Here is a 24,669-nt window from a genome sequence, read left to right as displayed (position 1 = left end):
TTTGTTTAGAAATTGTGGTCATACTTTTTTTAACAAGGTAAGTTTATTAAAATAAACGTTTTTTGTATATTAGCTTCTGGATATTTTCGGATACTACGGACAAAACTGTGTTGTACTGCTATGATGATACGACTATGTTCCAAACCCTTTTAGACTCTTCCAACACCGTTAGCGCTTCTCTCAGTTAGTTCAGCTCATTAAATATATTATCTACTGTATCCCTTATCTTTACAAACCCAATTTCAAGGTTTAGACAGAAGAGAAAATGTCAATGTAAATAGACAGCAATTTGTAAAAGATGTTATTTATATTCTAGCATACAAACATACATCGCTCCAAAATATGAATGAATGCTTCAGCCAGGGTTGCCAGATTGCGCATTTGAAATTCCGCCCAAATACATGGAAAACCGCCCAACATACTCACGAAAAACAGCCGATAATCAGCGCTTAAACAATATTAAACCAGTTAAACATGATCTACTACTGCTGATATCTCACAAATCAGTGATTATAAATTATGAATGGCATTTGAAATAATAAAAAACAAAGACTAAGAAGTCTTAAGAAGTGTTTCTTTAGGGTTTTTTGTGTTTTTTGCTAGAACTGTTTCTACTTGAAGAACTCTTTAGTATAATTCAAGGTTCTTTGCTAACTCAATTAGATTTTTATGGATTTTTTTATTTTGCCACATATAAATGCACATAACATAAAATGTTCCTTCTGAGATGTTTTTCTTTGTGTGTGTAAGCAGCAACATACTTCACCTAAAACTCTATATAATCGCCTTCAAGAGAGCCGAAACAGAAATAAAAAACATTTTATATTAATTGAAGTTTTACAGGACAACGTATGTTAAAGTTTGTAATTTAAGTCACATCCTTGTGAGGATCAAAGCAGGCTGCAGAGCCTGAATAGCTCAGTCGGTAGAGCATCAGACTTTTAATCTGAGGGTCCAGGGATCAAGTCCCTGTTCGGGCGAGTTGCTTCTTACTGCATTAGGTAAGCGGTAATGTCCCGTACTACATGGTTTATTTAGAATGATGAATAATTTGTACTTTGTGAGATATTTCTAAGTAAAATAGCATGTACGTGATAAGCTTGAAATAATAGCACACTGCATGTGTAACATGTGTAAATAGAGGACAGTTTAAATCTATATTTATGTGCAGCCTAATAATGCACTGAGTTTTAGATATTAATACCCACATATTTTATGCTGAATTACATGCATTATAATTTCAGTTGTTGCTTCACAGCCGCTTTGTTATTGCACTGCACTAAACAGTTGGTATATCCTGCACTATTTTGGCCCCTAATGCAGCATCAACCCTTAAGTCAGTCTGTCAGTGGTACAATTTGGTTCAGTTCGTCCTAAAGGCTGCGATAAACGTGAGTACGTGAACTTAAACACGATGAACCCCCACTTTATAATGCAGCATCAATGATCTGTTAGTACATTACAATTTACAAAGGGTAAAGGAGAGTTCTTTATAAGGGGAATTAACTCAAATGTTAGAGTGCTCGCTTTGCGTGCGAGAGGTAGTGGGATTGATGCCCGCATTCTCCAATGCAGAAACCTTATGATCATTTAAAGGCATCACGTAATATAAGACTCCTTTCTCGTTTGCTCACTGAAACGCTGCGTCAAAAATGAGGTCAGTTTTTGCTCTATTTTCATTACCAGTCTTCTCAGTAGGTGGAGGCGACTTTGGCCCTTTCTATATAGGGCATCCGAGTTGCTAGACCAGTCAAGTTTGTTATTGAGGTGAACACCCAAGTATTTGTACTCCTTCACCATCTAGATAGAGATAGAGAAGATAGAGATAGAGAAGATGTGATAGAGAATGATGCAAGTGAAGGAAGTGAAAGCAGAGAAGGTTCTGAGAAAAGTGAAAGGGATGAAGAGAGGTCAGAAAGTAGTCAGGGCAGCGCCAAGGAGTGTATGCCAGAGGATCCAGCACTATGGACAAAGAAGTTGACTAATGAAGAGAGAGACACAATAGTACACAGATTGGCAAGCAAAGCAAAAACAAATAAAGTTACAGCAAAAGACAAGGAAGGAAAACCATTTCCTAACTACCTTCAATTTGCAAAGTATCAAAAGAGATTGGCTAATCTATAGTGAAAGTGCAGAGGCTCTGTATTGCATCCCATGCCTTCTGTTTTCTCACGAGCTGAAAAAGCCATCTAAAAGTTGGTGTTTCGCACTTTATTGCATTTCAGTGTTTAGCACTTTGTTGAAGTCTGTTTTCTTTTTGCCCTTTTTTAATGAGAAATGACTAGTGAGTCAAGTTTTGTTTATCTTTTTTTATAAATAAATACTTTTTTTTTCTTAATGTGGAAATCTGAAATGGCATTTTTATTTTATGTAATAAATAGGCTACTTGATAAAAAGCTGTTCTCTTCAGTTATAGCTTTTAATCATTCTGCAAATAAAACAGAATGTGAAGTCTTGTGTGATGAGGCTATTTTAGATTAATGTGTGGTTAGATGACTAGACTGATAGATAACTGGTAGTACTGGTAGCCCTTGTTGTTGGATAGCATTGTTAACTGCTCAGCTTTGTGAACCTCTTGCTTACAAGGGGAGGGGAGGGGAGGGGAGGGGAGGGGAGGGAGGGAGGGGAGGGAGGGGGGGGGGGAGGGGGGGGGGGGTAAGGGGGGCCTATGGGCACCGCTTGTGCACAGGGCCCAGAATTTGGTGCTACACCCCTGGTCCAGGGTTCAAGCCCCTGTTCGGGCGAGTTGTTTATCACTGCATTAGGTAAGCGGTAATGTCCCTTACTACATGGTTTAATTAGAAAGTTGAAGAATTTGTACTTTGGGAGATATTATTAAGTGAAATATCATGTACTTGATAAGCTTGAAATAATAGCACACTGTATGTGTAACATGTTCTCCACACCAACTAGTTGTACGCCCAGCTGTTTCAAACTGACTGTAGTAAATAGAGGACAGTTTAAATCTATATTTATGTGTAGCCTAATAATGCACTGAGTTTTACATATTAATACCCATATATTTTATGTTGCCTTAAAGACTCACTTAAATCCTGATCTAATTTTTGATGCTGCGTTTCATTAAGCAATGTGCACAGGGCCAAATTGGCGACCTGAACGCAGTGCCTTAGACTGCTCGGCCATCCTGACCTGAATATGTGTTACCAAAGTTTCATATTACATGTTGCCCTTAAATAATCATAATGTTTCTGGAGAATGTGGGCATCGATCCCGCTACCTCTCACATGCTAAGCGAGCACTCTACCATTTAAGCTAATTCCCCTTATAAAGAACCCACCAAACTGTATAATGTACTAACAGAGCGTTGATGCTGCATTATAAAGTGCGGGTGCAACGTGTTTAAACTCACGTACTCTTGTTTATATTATGCGTTGCTTTTAAACGATCTAAGACTCACTTTATTTAAACGTTGATCTTAGCCTTTAGGACGAACAATGTGAGGTCTTTTATGAAGTGCATTTTCTCTTTGATTTTGTTGGACTTGTGGTGGTGGTGGTTAGGGGAAGGGGGTTGTGATTATATGTAACTTTACTACCTCATGTGCATTTGTGTCTTTGTTCCCATTTTGAAGATTGTGATATTGCTTTAATCTTAACTTTTCTTTTTCATGTAATTACTGATATTTTACTGGATCTCTGCTGATATCTTGTGGGCCATATTGACTAATCAGTGAAAATTAATGTTTCCTTGTATAATGAAACCATTATGTTTATTTAACTTTAATTAGCTTTAATTAATAAAGAGTTAATAAGATAGTGATGGTGAAACTAAAAACCTGTTATTACCATCACTAAGTGTCTTTACCATCACAACAAGTTATGTGCTGATAATGACATGTTGAGGTAATGACAGTTTTTACTTAGGGAAAAAGTAAACAGCTAGTATACAATGTACTTTACATACATTTAAATAATGTGAACATTTCAATTGTAAAATACTGCTGTAACAATGTAAATAGACGCTGAATAAACATACTTTATGATCAGTATAAATACATGATTAAATTTCTCACATTTTCAGTGATCAAAAGCCTGGGTCCTGGCATCCATGTGGATTTTACTTTGACACGTACCACCTACTTCAGCATTGTTGCAGACCATGTTCACCCTTTGATGAAAACTATTCCCTGATGGCTGTGTCCTCTAAAGAAGTAGATTTGTATAAAGCATGAGCTGTCAGAAGTGGGATTCGAACCCACGCCTCCAGGGGAGACTGCGACCTGAACGCAGTGCCTTAGACTGCTCGGCCATCCTGACCTGAATATGTGTTACCAAAGCCAATTTTCCTCAATACCCCCACATGGCCAAAGATTTGTACGAACTGCTGAATCTTTTCACATTATTATGTATGTTAGAGGGTTAAAGACATAAATTTGTATAAAGCATTAGCAGTCAGAAGTGGGATTTAAACCCACGCCTCAATGAGAGACTGTGACCTGAATGCATCACGTAAGACCGCATCCTGACTAGCTTGGGTACCATCGACACCACCCTCGCCCCACACAGACTAATATTTGTACGAACTTTTCACATTATTATGTACAGTAAATGTACTGACTGTAACCCATTTGCTGCACTGTACACTTTGTCACTAGGCTGTAAACCATATATCAATAGAAAGGGAGCCCCATATGAGATCTCCAACTGACCAAATAATGTTTTTTGGGTGGACCATTGTTAGCACTGTAACGGCACTTGCATGTTAGGGTGTGTTTTCTCTGGTATGAGTGTATTAGGTACAGCCTTCTTGTTGGGTTTTTAACTGACTGGATTATTTATTAAGATTATTTTTTTTTTTTTAAGAACTCAAACCCTGTTGTGCTCGTTGTTTGCCTATTAGTTCCTCGTTGCCTTGTTGCTGTAGCTCAAGCAGCTTGTTCTGTTGGAACTGTGACTGCAGTCTATCAGGGAGCAGTGGCTGACCGCTGGAAAGCAATGCTCATATAGTGGTTAGTATAGTGGCCGCAGCAACCCCGGTTCGAATCCAAGTCACGGCACTGTCTTTTTCTATGCCGTGCTTCGAAGGTTTCTGTTCTCTCCTCGGGCAAGAGACCAAAATGAGGCTGGAGTTTTAGGAAAGTCGAACTGTAGTCAAACGGGCCAGTGGCGCAATGGATAACGTGTCTGACTACGGATCAGAAGATTCTAGGTTCGACTCCTGGCTGGCTCAGTTACCTTATGCCTTTTTTTTGTCTCTCTAACTCCTTGTGTATGGAGCGCCAACAATGCATCCAACAATGGAGGTCTTGTCAAAGTGAAAAAGACTTGTCAGAGCGGAAAGAAGTGGCTGATGCTGTTGGAACTATGACTGCAGTCTATCAGGGAGCAGCCGACATGAGCCACCAGTGACAGACTGCTGGGAAGCCGTGATCGTATAGTGGTTAGTACTCTGCGTTGTGGCCGCAGCAACCCCGGTTCGAATCCGGGTCACGGCACTGTCTTTTTGTATGCCGTGCTTTGAAGGTTTCTATTCTCTCTCTTTTTTTGTCTCTCTAACTCCTTGTGTATGGTTCTCTGTACCCCAGATCCAACAATGCAGGTCTTGTCAAGGTGACGAAGACTTGGCAGAGCGGAATGAAGTGGCTGATTCTGGCGTCAGCCGGTGCTGAGCCTTGCAGTTTCCCATATGGTCTAGCGGTCAGGATTCCTGATTTTTACCCAGGTTTTCGACTTCCTGTATGGGAATTGGCCTTCATGATTGGACTCGAGCAAAACTCTGTGTATTAGTTCCTCGGCGCCTTGTTGCTGTAGCTCAAGCAGCTTGCAGTTCAAATCTTAGGCCATATGGGGGTGTTGAGGAAAATTGGCATTGTTAACGTGCAAGCAAGTCAGGATGGCCAAGCAGTCGTTCAGCTCGCAGTCTCCCCTGGAGCCGTGGGTTCGAATTCCCCTTCTGACAGCTCATGCTTTATACCGTCAAAATGGGAACAAAGATGCAAATGCTCATAAGGTATTACAGTTACATATAATCACAAACACCCCACCACCACCATTAAAAAGAAAACCCTCCAGCAGCACTGCAACAAGAACAGAACAATCTCCTACAAGTCCAACAAAATCAAAGACAATGCACTTCATAAAAGATCTCATCCCCGAATATGGCTGCATGTTGGCACTGTTGGCTGACTGAGACTTTTTGAACTTCACTATTTTGGCCCTTACATAAAGCAGCATCAACCCTTAAGTCCGTCTGTCAGTGGTACAAAGACAGTTATGCAGCATTATACAACAGGTAGTTCCGACCTTACAATCTGATTGGTTGAGAAGCGTTCTAACTGTGCTGATATTCGTGATAACAGCACGGGCTTTTCACACAATAACTGTATTACTCCGCTCACGCGTTGCCATAACGACAAGCTTCACGCACACAAGCCACTGGTTGTTTTGTAGGTCTATTAGTGCTCAAACTATTATGATAGTCTATTAGATACTCATCTATTAGTGCTCATTAGTGCGCATCCAGAAATTGATACAATGGATGACTTTCAGATTACATTCGACCTGAAGCCTGTTTGGTCAGACTCTGAAGAAGAGTGTGAAAGCAAACGCACATCAAATTCTGTTTCGGTAAACGCTGTTAGGTCGGCTGCAGTGACAGAAGAACAGCTGATTACGCTGGAATTGACGAGAAACGAACAGAATACAATTCGGCAAACAAGATGGGCTACTAAGTGCTTTACAGACTGGCTGTTACAAAATTACATTCAGGTTAATTTGGCGACAATTGAAAAGGCTGAGCTGAACTTAATACTTCGACACTTCTATGGCTCTATCCGTGCCGCAAAAGGTGAGCCCTATAGTATCAGCAGTTATCTCGGACTGCGCACGGGGCTCAACAGGTACCTTAACGAACCTCCACTTAGTCGTTCCTGGTGTTTAAAGAATGACCCTTTTAAGCCTGCAAACAACGTCTTCCTCGGAACAATTAAAACAATCAGACGCGCAGGCAGAGATAAAACGACCCATCATCCATCGATTTCACCCGCAGATGAGAAAATGATCAGGGAATCTAACGCATGTAATCCCAACCATCCAAGAGGACTCCTGAACAAAGTTTGGTTCGATATCCAACTTCATTTTGGGCGGCGAGGTAAGGAGGGCAACAGATCACTTACAAAAGAGTCATTTGTTATCAAAACAGATGAAAACGGCACAAAATACTGCACGCTGTCATTTAATGAAGAAACAAAAAACCACAAAGACGTTATGGAGCGAGACCGTGAAAACTATAGGGGATTCATGTTTGCCAAACCCGTAGACAGCCTATGCCCAGTTGCAACATTAGAAAAATATCTGAGCAAAATGCATGAATGCGCCAGCCTTTTATTTACATCCCAAAAAGTCAGCGTGTGCAGCAGATGCAGTGTGGTACATCGCCAGTCCTCTGGGAGTGAATCAGCTTGCAACTATGCTTCCACGGATATGCAGAGAGGCTGGTACGAGCCGCATGTACACCAACCACTGCTTGCGAGCCACAGCAGTTCAGAGATTGTCCGATGCCGGTCTGGAGTCAAAGGAGATTATGTCTATTACTGGACACCGGTAAGAAGAAATAAAAGAAATGTGCATGTCCAGTTATCAAATGACCTTAAACTAGCATATGTATTTTAGAACTCTAAATAGATTAACTAATTACAGGTCTGAGGGCTCGTTAAAAAGCTATTGGAGACCCACACTAGCTGACAGAAAAAGGTGGAGTGCAGTCCTCAGTGCAGAACATGACCCAGAAAACACAGTACAGAGGCCACCAGCGAAGCGAAAAAAAAGGCATAAGGTAACCGAGCCAGCCGGACTGTTTGATGCCGATGCACATCCTACAGAGCAGCCTTTTTTTTCTAACTGCACAATGAACGGAAGTGTGCAGATTAACATATACAAATAACACAATAACTCTAATAAATAAATAAATTCTATATTTTAATTAAGCAACAGAACACGAGAGGGAGGGTGTTATAGCGAATAAGCGAAGATGAAAGGAAAATGAGAAAAAGCTAAAAATAAAATTAATTAAGAATTAAAATAGTTATTGCGTTATTTATATATGTTAATCTGCACACTTCCCTTATTTATATTCGATTATTATTTTTATTCCAAACTAGCGTAACTTTGTAATGTTAAACTATATGCCTTTTTTTTTTAGCCTACTGTACTGGTAGGGAATGTTTACCGTTGCATAGCAACTCATTTGCTGTGGAACTACTTTTTGGCGGAAGGTATTGTCAATATTAAAGCATAATTAATATGAAATTCAGGGCTTCGTTGATTTATTTTCTTTCTTTATTTTGTAAAAACTGTTGTATAAAAGCAATAGAACACTCGAGGTCGTGTGCCTTCGGCTCGTGCCAGCGACCAAATCACAGCCGTGATGTTATTCGCGATAACACACGACCTCGAGTGTTCTATTGCTTAATTAACGCTCTGCTCTGTCAGTACATTACAATTTGCAAAGGGTAAAGGAGGTTCATAGTAGGGGGAATTAGCTGAAATGGTAGAGCTAAGCATGTGAGAGGTAGCGGTATCGATGCCCGCATTCTCCAGTGCAGAAACATTATGATCATTTAAGGCATCACGTAATATGAAACTTGTTGCGTCAATGCTCACTGAAACGCAGCATCAAAATTTACAATGTTACAATGACATTTATGCTCTATTTTCACTCAAATCATTTTTTAAGTCAGTCTGTCAGTGGTACAAAGACAGTTATTATTTTTTTCAGTTCGTCCTAAAAGCTGGGATGAACGTTTTAAATAAACTGAGTCTGTGATGGTATAAAAGCACCACATAATATAGAAAAGAGTACGTGAGATTAAACATGTTGCACTCCTACTTAATGCAGCATCAACACTCTGTTAATCCATTAAAATTTACAAAGGGTAAAGGATAGTTTTTGTAATAGAAAACTAAGACTAACTAGGACTAAGATTTGTATGAACCGTTATATCTTTGCACATTATTATGTATGGTAGAGGTAGGGCTGGACGATATGGCTAAAATTTATATCACAATATAACTCCTAATTTCGGTCGATACGATATAATTCCGATATCGATATGAATAACAGAAATGTCAGAAAAACTGCCAAGAACACCAAAATTGGATGGCTGTACCTGCAAACCTCTTTTCTGGTTTCTGGTAAGAAATACAAGCTGAATACACCACTGAATTAGTCCTTCATCTCTTATCAGCTATTTCGTCTGCTTCTTTTTCAACTGTAGACAGTGGCAAAGCCAGACAATTTCCATAGGGGTGGCCAGACTGGACCATTGCTCACACAGGGGTGGCACAGAAACTGTCTGATACCTTATTTTTGTATGTGGCTAGTAGCTGTTGATCTAGTAGTGTTTTGGTCACTCACTCGTTTACCTATACAGGCAGTGAGTACCATGCAGAATTACATTAAGCCTAGCATAATAAGCTTTTTATTTTTTCTCATATTCCCTGTGAAAAACCAAAATATAATCTATAACCTTAACAGAATTTCAAAGATATTCATTTGCAATACTTGATCATTTGATTGCAAACTTGTGTGTACTGATGAGACTCATTTGAACCCCAGAACAGGCCAGTGTGAATGCATGGAAAACTAATTTTAATTTTCTTTCAAGAATATGATACATTCTGACCAACACTATTAAGCCAAATCAGCATTGAAAATTAACTTTACTTTTAATAGCCTTCTACAACGCTGGAGCCCAATCTGGCAACAGTGGAACGCGAATATCCCGTTGGTGCCTTTATTCGTAGCGCGGCACAACTAATAAGAAGTAGTAGTAATAACTGGTATTGGTACTCAGTAGTATTAGTACTCAGTAGTACTACTTCTTCTGTAATTGTGTTGGTGGTTGACATTTATGTTGAGTGTGTAACTGCACTGTTTTGATGGAGAACTACTCACTTGAGGTGCGCTGTTGAATTGCGTCCCTGTGGGAACACCTGCGAGCAGAAATGCTTCCGCAAAAAAGTAACACTGGCAAAGCACGCTGACGTTATGCATATCGATCGAATTTGTTTAAAAATCATATCACCGTTATTGAAACATTTTCTATCGCGATATATATCGAATTATTGTCCAGCACTAGGTAGAGGGTTAATGACATAAATTTGTATCAAGTATGTGCTGTCAGAAGTGGGATTCGAACCCACACCTCCAGGGGAGACTGCGACTTGAACGCAGCACCTTAGACCGCTCGACCATCCCGACTAGCCAAGATATGATTAATACCACCCTCACCGCACACTGACTAAGATTTGTACAAACTCCTTAATCTGTAACCCATTTGCTGCACTGTACACTTTGTCACTAGGCTGTAAATCATATATCAATAGAAAGGGAGCCCCATATGAGCACTCCAACTGACCAAATAATGTTTTTTGGGTGGACCATTCTTAGCACTGTAACGGCACTAGCATGTTAGGGTGTGTTTTCTCTAGTCTGAGTGTATTAGGTACAGCCTTCTTGTTGGCTTTTTAACTGACTGGATTATTTGTTACGAACTCAAACCCGGTTTGTGCTTGTTGTAGGCTATTCAATCGTCCACAAGATTGAATAATATAAATACAGTTAATATTGTATTATATAATAGAATGACTATAAAGCTGAGTCTGAGCTTAAACACTTGCACCCTGACTTTATAATGCAGCATCAACGCTCTGTTAGTACATTAGTAAAGGTGGGGTTTTCGTAAGGGGAATTAACTCAAATTGTAGAGCGCTCGCTTAGCATGTGAGAGGTAGTGGGATCGATGCCCGCATTCTCCAGTGCAGAAACATTATGATCATTTGGCAGCAACTCGGAATCTGAAATGATAAAATTAAGGCGAAATTCGTTGCAGCATTAATCTTTAGGCCAGTCTGTCAGCGTTACAATGTCATTAACGCCCTATTTACTCTTAAACAGTTTTATTTACATACCTTTTTTGTTTTGTTTTGACAGAAACGCATGAACTTATAATGCTACAATATTAAAATGCATCAGAGTTTTATTTTTTAGTTTGATCGCTGCTATTGATATAACTGAAATGATATTATTGTTATCTTTTTTATTTACTTTTTGAAGTTTTTTTGAAAAAAAGACTCACAGTGATCATTACCAGGATAAAACAGGCAGTGAATGAATGAATGTATTTCATAATAAGAAACAATAAGAACATCCATCTTACCACCAGGTGGTGGAAGTTTGATTGTGTGGGGATGCTTTGACATTTGGGTGACTTCATGGGAGTCTTAATCGATTGAACCAGGAATAATGAACCACTGCCTTGATTCTCAGTGCTGAGAATCATCCACTATCTAAATAATACCTGCTCTGTGGGGGTCCTGACCATTGAAGAACAGAGTGAGCAGTCTAGAGTCAGTAATTGTAGAACTACAAAGTGCTTCTATATGGTAAGTGGAGCTAATAAAATGGACAGTGAGTGTAGAAACAAGGAGGTGGTTTTAATGTTATGGTTGATTAGTGTAAACTCACACACTGTTGTATGTGCTTGCATGACTGTAGGACGAGTTTTCAGTGCATTACCGTAATATCCATAAAATGTGTCCTTGCGATTTCAGTGCAGAAAAGTTTGTGTAGAGACTGCAGCAGCGGATACTGTGTTTGTTTAGAAATTGTGGTCATACTTTTTTCAACAAGGTAAGTTTATGAAAATAAACGTTTTTTTGTATATTAGCTTCTGGATATTTTCGGATGCTACGAACAAAACTGTGTTGTACTGCTATGATGATACGACTATGTTCCAAACCCTTTTAGACTCTTCCACCACCGTTAGCGCTTCTCTCAGTTAGTTCAGCTCATTAAATATATTATCCACAGTATCGCTTACTTTTACAAACCCAATTTCAAGGTTTAGACAGAAGGGAAAATGTCAATGTAAATAGACAGCAGTTTGTAAAAGATGTTATTTATATTCTAGCATACAAACATACATCGCTCCAAAATATGAATGAACGCTTCAACCAGGGTTGCCAGATTGCACATTTAAAAGTCCGCCAAAATGCATGGAAAACCGCCCAACATACTCACGAAAAACAGCCGATAATCAGCGCTTAAACAATATTTATCCAGTTAAACATGACCTACTACTGCTGATATCTCACAAATCAGTGATTATAAATTATTAATGGCATTTGAAATAATGAATGGCATTTGAAATAATAAAAAACTAAGACTAAGAAGTCTTAAGAAGTGTTTCTTTAGGGTTTTTTGTGTTCTTGCTAGAACTGTTTCTACTTGAAGAACCCTTTAGTATAATTCAAGGTTCTTTGCTGGTCATTCCTAGCATTCGGTGCCATTTGAGTCCCCATGATGTAATATGGTATATTTTGTGTAAAAATAGGCTAATACTTATTTCTATAAGCTTGTCTTACATGATTAACCCCCCTCCACCATAGAAAACAATGAAGTGTTCCCAGGATTATTTAATTAAAAAAAAACCACTCTGATTTTAGTGCAAGTAGGCTTATCTGCCATGTCCCCAATCATGTTTTCTCAAATTCATTTACAAATATAAGTAATAAAAATCAAACAAATTCTAAATTTTTCATTATTGTTGTATAGCCTTATTTATAATATCTCTCACCAAATGTTATATTTTGTTATTAATACATTTTTAATATTTAAAGTCTTTAAAATAAGTTGTGTCCCTGAGTCAACTGTCCCCCCTGTTACTGTGATGGAAAATTTGTCTGGACATGCCCCCTTACTCTTCCTCTAGTCACATGACTACCAGGAAGTAGCATAAATTTTTGGAGGGAAATCATCCACAAATAACAGAGTAGGTATCATACTTTATTCATTCTTTTTTCAATGTTTTAGAAAGGTTTACTGATGCGGTAAAGCATAACATGTCCACTCTGTTATGCTAATTTATAATGGAAAGTTATAAATTTATGTAATTTTAAAATATGGTTAATAAACAGGTTAAAAATCTTTGTCTGTGGTCGCCATGAACTAGCCTGCTGTATATCACATGAGCAGTAATGCTAACTTTAGCATAAAATGTCCCTCCTGTTACTGTCCACCCTGTTACTGTTTTGCACAGTAACAGGGTGGACACATAGTAATAGGGTGGAAGTAAGATGAAGTATTGGTATTTATTATTAATTTAATATGAATTTATTTGTTATATATGTTGAAAAAGATTAGTTAAATGGGATGCATATATTTGTCAGGGAATGGCACCATTGTCTGCTGCAGAAAAGCAGAGGCGCTACAGGGCACATCGTGATGCAGACCCTGAAAAAAGGCAGAGATACCTTAGTAAAGAGAAGGAGAGGTGGAGAAAGGACAGAGATGAAGGTAGAAAAAAAAAAGTGTCAGACCTCAGTGAAAGAGAGAAGAGAGCACAGAGAAAGAAATGGCGAGAAAGGAAGAGAAAGCAGAGTATATAAGTATTTAAAGTAAATAAGTATTTGATCCCCTACCAACCAGCAAGAATTCTGACCCCCACAGACCGGTTATGTGCCCATGAGGCACACAAATTATTCCTGTCCCTGTATAAAAGACACCTGTCACAGAATCAGTTTCTTCCGTTCAAATCTCTCGACCACCATGGGCAAGACCAAAGAGCTATCAAAGGACGTCAGGGACAAGATTGTAGACCTGCACAAGACTGAAATGGGCTACAATACCATCAGCAAGAAGCTTGGTGAGAAAGAGACCACTGTTGGTGCGATAATTCGAAAATGGAAGAAATACAAGATCATAGTTAATTGCCCTTGCTCTGGAGCTCCATGCAAGATCTCACCTCGTGGGATAAGAATGATTCTGAGAAAGGTGAGGTCAGCCCAGAATTACACGGGAGGAGCTTGTCAATGATTTCAAGGGAGCTGGGAGCAGAGAAATGCTGGATATGACCCCAAGAACACCATCCCCACTGGGCATTCTCTGCCTCCAAACACGGCGAGTGGAGTTGATGCCAAAGAGCTCAATTTTGGTCTCATCTGACCATATCACATTCTCCCAAGCTTTCTCTGAATCATTCAGGTGTTCATTGGCAAACTTCAGATGGACCTGTACATGAGCCTTCTTCAGCAAAGGGACTTTGCGGGCACTGCAGGATCTCAATCCATTACGGCGAAGTGTGTTACTAATGGTTTTCTTGGTGACTGTGCTTCCAGCTCCCTTGAGATCATTGACAAGCTCCTCCTGTGTAATTCTGGGCTGACCTCACCTTTATCACAATCATTCTTACCCCACCAGGTGAGATCTTGCATGGAGCTCCAGAGTGAGGGCGATTGACTGTGATCTTGTATTTCTTCCATTTTCAAATTATAGCTTCTTGCTGATGGTCTTGTAGCCCATTCCAGCCTTGTGCAGGTCTACAATCTTGTCCCTGACGTCCTTTGATAGCTCTTTGGTCTTGCCCATGGTGGTCGAGAGATTTGAATGGAAGAAACTGATTCTGTGACAGGTGTCTTTTATACAGGGACAGGAATAATTTGTGTGCCTCATGGGCACATAACCGGTCTGTGGGGGTCAGAATTGTTGCTGGTTGGTAGGGGATCAAATACTTATTTCCCTTAATTAAATACAAATTAATTTATAACCTTTATTTAATGTTTTTTTTCTGGATTATTTTTTAGATTCTGTCTCTCACAGTTGAAGTGTACCTACGATAAAAATTACAGACTGTTCAAGTCTTTGTAAGGGGGTAAACTTACAAAATCAGCAGGGGATTAAATATTTATTTTCCCCACTGTATATGAGAGCACTAGACTGAAAAATGTTCCTGATAATTACTTTAGGTGTTCAGTACATTTGATGGTTGAAGGTGGGGGATGAGGGTGGGGGACACAAGTTGCTTCTTTTTAATGAAATTTACTGTTGGTAACTGTATGATGTCCACCCCGTTACGTCCTGTCCACCCTGTTTCTCGTCTGTCCACCCTGTTACCTGTGTGTTTTTTTTATATTAATTAAATAAAATCAACAATTATTATGCATATCTTTGTGGTTACCTGGAGGGAATGAATCTGTAAAATGAAATAATTTAAAAATGGAGCCAAATTCCATTGAAATTCCTTTTTATGCTAAAAGAAATGTATTCAAATTACATTGTGCCTTTAAAAACAACGTATCTTTTTTTAGATAAAGCTTGTTTATAAAAACGTTCTTTAAAAACAATTGCAGGATAAATTGAGGGACATTTAAGCTTTTAGAAAATATAAATATTCAAATAACTGCATTTAAAACACTTATTAATAGAGAAGAGAATGTCCTGTAACAGGGGGGACATTTGTCCTACGTCACATGCAAAAAATTTGGTCAAAATTATTAAAGTATAATATCCTGAGCTGGACCAACATATATTTCTTATACTTTAACAAGCCCTCCTTCAGATAAAATGATAAAACCATGAAAGGTTTTGCACTTTTTTATAGAAAGTTACCAACCTGAAATGGCACCGAATAGTAGGAATTACCCTGCTATCTCAATTTGATTTTTATGGATTTTTTTTATTTTGCCACATATAAATACACATAACATAAAATTCTCCTCCTGATATGTTTTTCTTTGTGTGTGTAAGCAGCAACATACTTCACCTAAAACTTTATATAATCGCCTTCAAGAGAGCCGAAACAGAAATAAAAACATTTTATTTTATTTTATTTGAAGTTCTACAGGACAACGTATGTTAAAGTTTGTAATTTAAGTCACATTCTTGTGAGGATTAGAACAGGTTCCAGATCCTGGATAGCTCAGTCGGTAGAGCATCAGACTTTTAATCTGAGGGTCCAGGGTTCAAGTCCCTGTTTGGGCGAGTTGCTTCTTACTGCATTAGGTAAGCGGTAATGTCCCGTACTACATGGTTTATTTAGAATGATGAAGAATTTGTACTTTGTGAGATGTTTGTAAGTGAAATAGCATGTACTTGATCAGCTTGAAATAATAGCACACTGTATGTGTAACATGTTCTCCACACCATCTAGTTGTACGTCCAGCTGTTTCAAACAGATTGTAGTAAAAAGAGGACAGTTTAAATCTATATGTATGTGCAGCCTAATAATGCACTGAGTTTTAGATATTAATACCCACATATTTTATGTTGAATTACATGCATCATAATTTTAGTTCTTGCTTCACGGAGCCGCTTTGTTATTGCACTACACTAAACAGTTGGCATATCCTGCACTATTTTGGCCCTTTCATAATGACGCATCAATGCTCTGTTAGTACATTACAATTTACAAAGGTTAAAGGAGGGTCCTTCATCAGGGGAATTAGCTCAAATGGTAGAGCGCTCGCTTAGCATGCGAGAGGTAGCGGGATCGATGCCCGCATTCTCCAGGTTTTAAATTTATGTAGAGAAACAGATGGACTACAGTCATTAATTGTAGAACTACAAAGTGCTTCTATATGGTAAGTGGAGCTGATAAAATGGACAGTGAGTTTAGAAACAAAGAGGTTTTTTTTATGTTATGTTCTAACCTGTAATATATTAGGTGGAGGTGGAGGCAAACCGCAAATTAGAAAAACAGTGGCCACATTTCATGTAAATCACGCTGACCTGTTAGAATGAGGTGCGATCTACCAGTATGCACTGTGCGAACAACTGGTAGATCGCGATCGACGTAATGGGCACACCTGATGTATAACAACTGTACTTTTGGTAACCCTTTTGGTGGCCTTCTAAGGAATTGCTCCTGATAACTTTTATTGTTTATTGAAACACAACATTTCCATCACAGATCTGCTTCAAAATTTGTAAGGTCAGTTATCAGATCTTGTATTTCTAAATTAAACTGTAATGAGTGACATTATGAGCTTTAATTAACATATCCTTCTGAGACAGAGCAATTCATTTTTGTCCCCTGTGGGAACATGTGTCCGAGATCTCTAACACAAGCACCATTGATGCAATCCATTTGAGTACTACTGTACTTTATAGAGTACACCCTGGGCTTTTTAGTAATGTCACATTTGTGGGTGTGTGGCAGCTCATGATCTTTCTTGTAATCTTTTCCTAATAATCAAATTGTTTCAAAAGATTTAAAAATGTACAGCAATTTCATTCAATGTCCTTTGCAGTGGACAGCAGGACTTTCTACCCCCTGTTTTTAGCCTATTTCTATACAAGGAAGCAGAAGGCTAAGTAAGACAGAAGATTTTATTACGAATTTATGCAGGAGAGTCAGATTTAAGGGGAGGCATGGTGGCTTGGTGGGTAGCACTGTCACCTCACAGCAAGAAGGTCCTGGGTTCAATCCCCAGGCAGGCCGCTCGCGTCCTTTCTGTGTGGAGTTTGCATGTTCTTCCAGTGTCTGTGTGGGTTTCCTGGGGTTAATTGGAGACACTGAATTGCCCTATGGGTGTGTGTGTGTGTGTCTTCCCTGCAATAAGACACACACAGCAGTGCTTCTGGAGTTTTTAAACACTGTTACTGCTGGACTGAGAATAGTCCACCAACCAAAAACATCCAGCAAACAGCACCCTGTGGGAAGCGTCCTATGACCACTGATGAAGGTCTAGAAGATGACCAACTCAGCAATAGATGAGCGATCGTTTCTGAATTTACATCTACAAGGTGGACCAACTAGGTAGGAGTGTCTAATAGAGTGGACAGTGAGTGGACACTGTATTTAAAAACTCCAGCAGTGCTGCTGTGTCTGATCCACTTATACCAGCACAGCACACACTAACACACCACCACAGTGGTAGCCTAGTGGGTAGAGCTTTGGGCTATTACCCAGAATTGGCGGTTCAAATCCAGGCTCTGCTATGCAGCCACTGTTGGGTCCTTGAGCAAGGCCCCTGTCTGCTCCAGGGGTGCTGTACGATGGTTGACCCTGCACTCTGACCCCAGCTTCCAAACAAGCTGGGATATGCAAAGAAATAATTTCTTTGTACTATGTATATATGACAAATAAAGTATGTCTATATCTTTATATCTACCATGTCACTGCAGTGCTGAGAATCATCCACCACCTAAATAATACCTGCTCTGTGGTGCTCATGTCAATAATTGTAGAACTACAAAGTGCTTCTATATGGTAAGTGGAGCTGATAAAATAGACAGTGAGTGTAGAAACAAGGAGGTGGTTTTAATGTTATGGTTGATTAGTGTAAACTCACACACTGTTGTATGTGCTTGCATTACTGTAGGACGCGTTTTCAGTGCATTACCGTAATATCCGTAAAATGTGTTCTTGCAAAGTTTGTGTAGAGACTGCAGCAGCGGATACTGTGTTTGTTTAGAAATTGTGGTCATACTTTTTTCAACAAGGTAAGTTTATTAAAATAAATGTTTTTTGTATATTAGCTTCTGGATATTTTCGGATGCTACGGACAAAACTGTGTTGTACTGCTATGATGATACGACTATGTTCCAAACCCTTTTAGACTCTTCCACCACCGTTAGCGATTCTCTCAGTTAGTTCAGCTCATTAAATATATTATCCACAGTATCGCTTACTTTTACAAACTTAATTCCAAAAATGTTTAGACAGAAGAGAAAATGTAAATAGACAGCAGTTTGTAAAAGATGTTATTTATATTCTAGCATACAAACATACATCGCTCCAAAATGTGAATAAACGCTTCAGCCAGGGTTGCCAGATTGCGCATTTCAATGTCAGTCAAAATGGATGGAAAACCGCCCAACATACTCACGAAAAACAGCCGATAATCAGCGCTTAAACAATAATAAACCAGTTAAACATGACCTACTACTGCTGATATCTCACAAATCAGTGATTATAAATTATTAATGGCATTTGAAACAATAATAAAAAAAAGACTAACTAGGACTAAGATTTGTACGAACTTTTGTATCTTTTCACATTATTATGTATGGTAGAGGGTTAAAGATGTAAATTTGTATAAAGCAGGAATTGTCAGAAGTGGGATTCGAACCCACGCCTCCAGGGGAGACTGCGACCTGAACGCAGCGCCTTAGACCGCTCGGCCATCCTGACTATCTGGGATGTCAGTGATACCACTTTCGCCCACACCGACTAAGATTTGTGCAAATCTTTTCACATTATTATGTATGGTAGAGGGTTAAAGACGTAAATTTGTATAAAGCATGAGCTATCAGAAGTGGGATTTGAACCCACCCCTCCAGCGAATACTGCATACTGAATACAGTGCCTTAGACTGCTAAACCATTCTGTCAAACTTGGACACTGTTGACACCACTCCCGCACCACACAAACTAATATTTGTACGAACTCCTGAATCTTTTCACATTATTATGTATGATAAATTTACTGACTCTAACCCATCTGCTGCACTGTACACTTTGTCACTAGGCTGTAAATCAAATATTTGAAAGGGAGCCCCATATGAGATCTCCAACTGACCAAATAATGTTTTGTGGGTGGACCATTGTTAGCACTGTAACAGCACTAGCATGTTAGGGTGTGTTTTCTCTGGTATGAGTGTATTAGGTACAACCTTCTTGTTGGGTTTTAAACTGACTGCATTATTTATTAAGAACTCAAACCCTGTTTGTGCTTGTTGTAGGCTATTCAATCGTCCACTAGATGGCATAATATGAATCCAGTTAATATTGCGTTGGAAAGTTTCATTGCATGCTGATCTGTGTGGAATACAACTGATGTACGTATGTAGCACTAAGAAGTGGAACGCCTTTTCAGAAGAGTTGAAGCTGTTATAGCTGCAAAGGGTGGGCCGACATCATATTAAAGCCTTTGGATTAAGAATGGGAGTCACTCAAGTTCATATGCAAGTCAAAGTTCAAATACAAGCTGGAGAAAGGTATCCGATCATCAAAAAAGGAATATTCAGAAAAGCTGAAAAGCCAGATTGCTGCTAACGACCCAACTTCAGTCTGGAGGGGCCTTGAAGAGATCACTAACTACAAGGTGCGAAAGACCCCCCTTCTCCTGAATGACCGTCAACTCACCAACGACCTGAACGAGTTCTACTGCAGATTCGAATACAATAAAGACAATTCTCAGCCTTTCTCAGCTAATTCTTCATCCTCCTCCTCCTCCACCCTGGCTCTCTCACCTCTGTCCCCGGCTCCTTTAACCATCAACGAGCGGGACGTTAACAGACTCTTTAAGAAACAAAAGGTGAGAAAAGCTCCTGGGCCAGACGGAATCTCTCCATCCACCCTTATGCACTGCAGCAATCAACTGGCGCCTACCTTCACTCACATTTTTAACAGATCATTAGAACTTTGCTCTGTTCCTTCATGCTTCAAAACATCGACCATCATACCAGTCCCCAAAAAAATGAACATTTCTGGACTGAATGATTACAGACCTGTAGCCCTGACATCTGTAGTCATGAAGGTCTTCGAACGCTTGATCCTAGCCTACCTAAAGACCATCACAAATTCTTTACTGGATCCCATGCAGTTTGCATACAGAGCAAATAGATCTGTCGATGATGCAGTCAACGTAGCCCTGCACTTCATGCTACAGCATCTCGACAGTCCTGGAACCTACGTTCGAGTTCTGTTTGTGGACTTCAGCTCGGCTTTTAACACCATAGTGCCAGAGCTGCTGCAGGTTAAACTGTCCCAGCTGTCAGTGCCGGATGCCATCTGCCGGTGGATCATGGACTTTCTGACTAATAGGACACAGCAGGTACGGCTAGGAAAACACACTTCAGACCAGCGGAACCTAAGTACTGGTGTACCACAAGGCTGTGTGCTTTCACCCCTTCTCTTCAGTCTTTATACCAATGACTGTGTTTCTAAGGAACCAGCTGTAAAGATCCTTAAGTTTGCTGATGACACCACTGTGGTGGGCCTCATAACCGATGGTGACGAGTCTGCCTACAGAAAGGAAGTCGAGCAGTTGGTCTCCTGGTGCAGCGACAACCACCTGCTGATCAACACACAAAAGACTGTAGAGATGGTGGTGGATTTCAGGCGCAACGCACCCTCCTTACACCCCCTCACAATTAATGGCTCTATGGCCTTAGTGGTGGAGTCACTTAAGTTCCTGGGCACCACCTTATCCAGGGACCTAAAGTGGGAAAAGAACACGCTCTCCATCGCCAAGAGGGCTCAGCAGAGAATGTTCTTCCTGAGACAGCTGAAGAAATTCAACCTGCCCCAGAGTCTGCTGATCCAGTTCTACACAGCAATAATAGAGTCCATCCTCACATCGTCTATCACCATCTGGTTTGGTTCCTCAACATCACACGAACGAGCCAAACTCCAGCGTATAATCAGGACAGCGGAGAGGATCATTGGATGCAGTCTGCCAACGCTTCAGGACATTTACAACAGCAGAGTGCTGAAGCGTGCCGGCAAAATTACAGTAGACCCCTCTCATCCTGGACATCACCTTTTTCAAACTCTTCCATCTGGCAGAAGACTCAGGACAATAAAAACAAACACATCAAGACACACATTTCCCCAGAGCTGTAACACTTTTTAACCAAAGTTGTTCTCTTGGGCAAATGTTGGTAAATACTGGTTAACAGTCCGTGTGCTGTCGGGTCTGTTAAATATGTTCTATGTTACATGTCATACATGTGTAATTGTCTGTACTATTATGTGTATTGTTTGTACTACTATGTGGACTGTTGTGTGTATCATTGAGTTTATCACCAAAGCAAATTCCTCGTATGTGTAACATACCTGGCGAAATAAAGTGATTCTGATTCTGATTCTGATATGCGTGTGAAGGCAGACGAGTGAATACTTTTGGCAATAAAACCTTTTTATATTAATTGAAGTTTTACAGGACAACGTACAGTATGTTAAAGTTTGTAATTTATGTCACATCCTTGTGAGGATTAAAGCAGGTTGCAGGAGTCCGGATAGCTCAGTCGGTAGAGCATCAGGGTCCAGGGTTCAAGTCCCTGTTCGGGCGAGTCATTTATTACTGCGTTGGGTAAGCGGTAATGTCCCGTACTACATGGTTTATTTAGAAAGTTGAAGAATTTGTACTTTGTGAGATATTTCTAAGTGAAATAGCATGTACTTGATCAGCTTGAAATAATAGCACACTACATGTGTAACATGTTCTCCACACCAACTAGTTGTACGCCCAGCTGTTGCAAACAGACTGTAGTAAATAGAGGACAGTTTAAATCTATATTTATGTGCAGCCTAATAATGCGCTGAGTTTTAGATATTAATAGCCACATATTTTATGTTGAATTACATGCTTTATAGTTTCAGTTCTTGCTTCACAGAGCTGCTTTGTTATTGCACTGCACTAAACAGTTGGTTTATCCTGCACTATTTTGTCTACATAATGCAGCATCAACGCTCTGCTCTGTTAGTACATTACAAAGGGTAAAGGTGGTTTCTTCGTCAGGGGAATTAGCTCAAATGGTAGAGCGCTCCCTTAGCATGCGAGAGGTAACGGGAGTGATGCCCGCATTCTCCAGGGCAGAAACATTATGATCATTTAAGGGCATCACGTAATATGAAACTCGTTGCGTCATTGCTCACTGAAACACAGCATCAAAAATCAGGTCAGTCTGTAAGTGTTACAAAGACATTTAGGCTCTGTAATTAATCGTTTTGTTTGATTTTTTACATTGACAAACATTCAAGATTCAAGATTCAAGATTTACTTTATTGTCATTTTACTGTACACCGAAGTGTACAGAAAAAACGAGATTACGTGCATTGGTTCACGTTAAAAACACCACAGGTTTAAAAAATAAGAAATATATATAGAATAGTAATAGAATAGTAAAGTTAAATAATACTACTAATAATAATACTGACATTACGAAAATTGCACATTGTAGTTAAAGTATTGCACATGCAGAAAAATTCACAGTGGTTATACATAATGATAATTATTGCACATTTTGTTATTGCACATTTTGTTACTGCTTGTTAAGATTTAAGGATATTGCACATGTTATATCCATAGATGAAAATATTTATCAGATTTGGGTTAATTTGAGAAGTCTGATGGCAGTTGGGTAGAAACTTCTTCTGAACCGGTCCGTGTTGCAGCGTAGACTACTGTACCTTTTACCCGAGGGCAGAAGGGTGAACAGTCTGTGACAGGGGTGAGTGGAGTCACTAATGATGCTCCTGGCTTTTGACAAGAGGTGCTTTTGAGCCAGATCCTCAATAGGTGGAAGTCTGACCCCTATGGTCTTTTCTGCTGTCCTAACCACTCTCCTGAGGGCCTTTTTTTCTGAGATGTTACAACTCTCATACCAGAGAGAGATGCTGCTGGTTAAAACACTCTCTATTGTGCCTCTGTAGAAAGTGGTGAGGATTGGTGGACTGAGATGGGCCCTCCTCAATCGGCGTAAGAAATGCAATCGCTGGTGAGCCTTTTTGACCAGAGAGGAGGTGTGCAAGGACCAGGTCAGGTTGTCCGTAACGTGAACCCCTAAGAACTTCGTGTTCTGGACAATTTCAACCGGCGTGCCATTGATGTAGGTCGGGGTGTGAATGGGCTGTTTTTTCCTGAAGTCAATCACCATCTCTTTGGTTTTATCAACATTCAGGACCAGGTTGTTATTGCTGCACCATTCCACAAAGAGTCTCACCTCCTTTCTGTATGCAGTCTCGTTGTTGTCCAGAATGAGTCCCACAACTGTTGTGTCATCTGCATACTTTATTATGTGATTTGTGTTGGACTTAGCACAACAGTCATGGGTCATCAGAGTAAACAGTAGAGGGCTCAGCACACATCCTTGTGGAGATCCTGTAGACAGTGAGACCGTGGTTGATGTGTTGTTGCCTACATGCACAAACTGATGTCTGTCTGTGAGAAAATCCAGAATCCAATTGCACAGTGTGGTGTTTAGTCCCAGTGTGACCAGTTTGCTGGACAGATGCTGGGGGATTATTGTGTTAAAAGCCGAACTGAAGTCGACAAACAGCATCCGTACATGTGAGTTCCTTTTCTCCAGGTGCTCCAGGCTTAGATGAAGAGCAGTTGAAATTGCGTCATCAGTAGACCGGCAAGGGCGGTAGGCAAACTGAAAAGGATCAAGTGATGGAGGTAGGACAGATGTTATATGGTTCTTGACTAGTCTTTCAAAACACTTCATTATTATGGGGGTGAGTGCTACTGGTCGAAAGTCATTTAGACTAGTTACTGTGGATTTTTTGGAACTGGGATAATAGCTGAGGTTTTGAAACATGATGGAACAACAGCTTGACTCAGGGAGATGTTAAATATGTCTGTTAGGACAAGAGTCAGTTGATCCGCACATCTCTTGAGCATACCACCAGGTATCTTGTCAGGACCTGCAGCTTTTCGAGGATTTATATTCCTTAGTGTTCGACGGACGTCCGATGGGTCCAGAATTAACACTGGGTCGTCAGGATGCGGTGTGACTTTTACTGCAGGTGTATTGTTAAGAGCTTCGAACCTACTGAAAAAGTTATTGAGGTTGTTTAGAAAGTCAGTGCTGTCATCCCAGGTTTGAGGAGTAGACTTGTAGTCTGTGACAGACTGGATTCCCCGCCACAAGCTCTTTGTGTCTCTGTGGTCCTGAAAGTGTCCTTGAATTCTTTGCCCATGGGCTCTTTTTGCCGTTCTGATAGCCTTGTTCAGATTGGCCCTGGTAGACCTGAGGGCAGTAGTGTTGCCAGATTTAAAAGCTGAGTTTCTTTCTTTCAGCAAAGCCCGAACCTCAGTAGTCATCCATGGTTTTTCGTTTGCCCGGACAGTGATGTTTTTTGTGACACTGACGTCGTCCATGCATTTTTGTATGTAATCTGAGACTACTTCAGCAT

General features: G+C 39.9%; 5 non-coding genes across 5 annotated transcripts; 3 read left to right on the top strand and 2 right to left on the bottom strand.

Annotated features, from left to right (window-relative positions):
• Nucleotides 1–5,117: 5,117 nt before the first annotated feature.
• Nucleotides 5,118–5,190, top strand: trnar-acg (transfer RNA arginine (anticodon ACG)). The gene has a single exon. It is a non-coding gene; the product is annotated as a tRNA-Arg (tRNA).
• A 193-nt stretch (nucleotides 5,191–5,383) lies between these two features.
• On the top strand, nucleotides 5,384–5,455 carry trnah-gug (transfer RNA histidin (anticodon GUG)). The gene has a single exon. It is a non-coding gene; the product is annotated as a tRNA-His (tRNA).
• Nucleotides 5,456–10,138: 4,683 nt separating this feature from the next.
• On the bottom strand, nucleotides 10,139–10,221 carry trnal-caa (transfer RNA leucine (anticodon CAA)). Its single transcript has one exon. It is a non-coding gene; the product is annotated as a tRNA-Leu (tRNA).
• A 6,013-nt stretch (nucleotides 10,222–16,234) lies between these two features.
• On the top strand, nucleotides 16,235–16,307 carry trnaa-agc (transfer RNA alanine (anticodon AGC)). The gene has a single exon. It is a non-coding gene; the product is annotated as a tRNA-Ala (tRNA).
• A 2,544-nt stretch (nucleotides 16,308–18,851) lies between these two features.
• trnal-cag (transfer RNA leucine (anticodon CAG)) lies at nucleotides 18,852–18,934 on the bottom strand. Its single transcript has one exon. It is a non-coding gene; the product is annotated as a tRNA-Leu (tRNA).
• Between the last annotated feature and the right edge of the window lie 5,735 nt (nucleotides 18,935–24,669).

Source organism: Trichomycterus rosablanca, chromosome 10, assembly GCF_030014385.1.
Source record: "Trichomycterus rosablanca isolate fTriRos1 chromosome 10, fTriRos1.hap1, whole genome shotgun sequence".
In the NCBI taxonomy this organism is placed as follows: Eukaryota; Metazoa; Chordata; class Actinopteri; order Siluriformes; family Trichomycteridae; genus Trichomycterus; species Trichomycterus rosablanca.
Note: the sequence above shows the minus strand (reverse complement) of the source record. Positions and strands in the feature narration are given on the sequence as shown.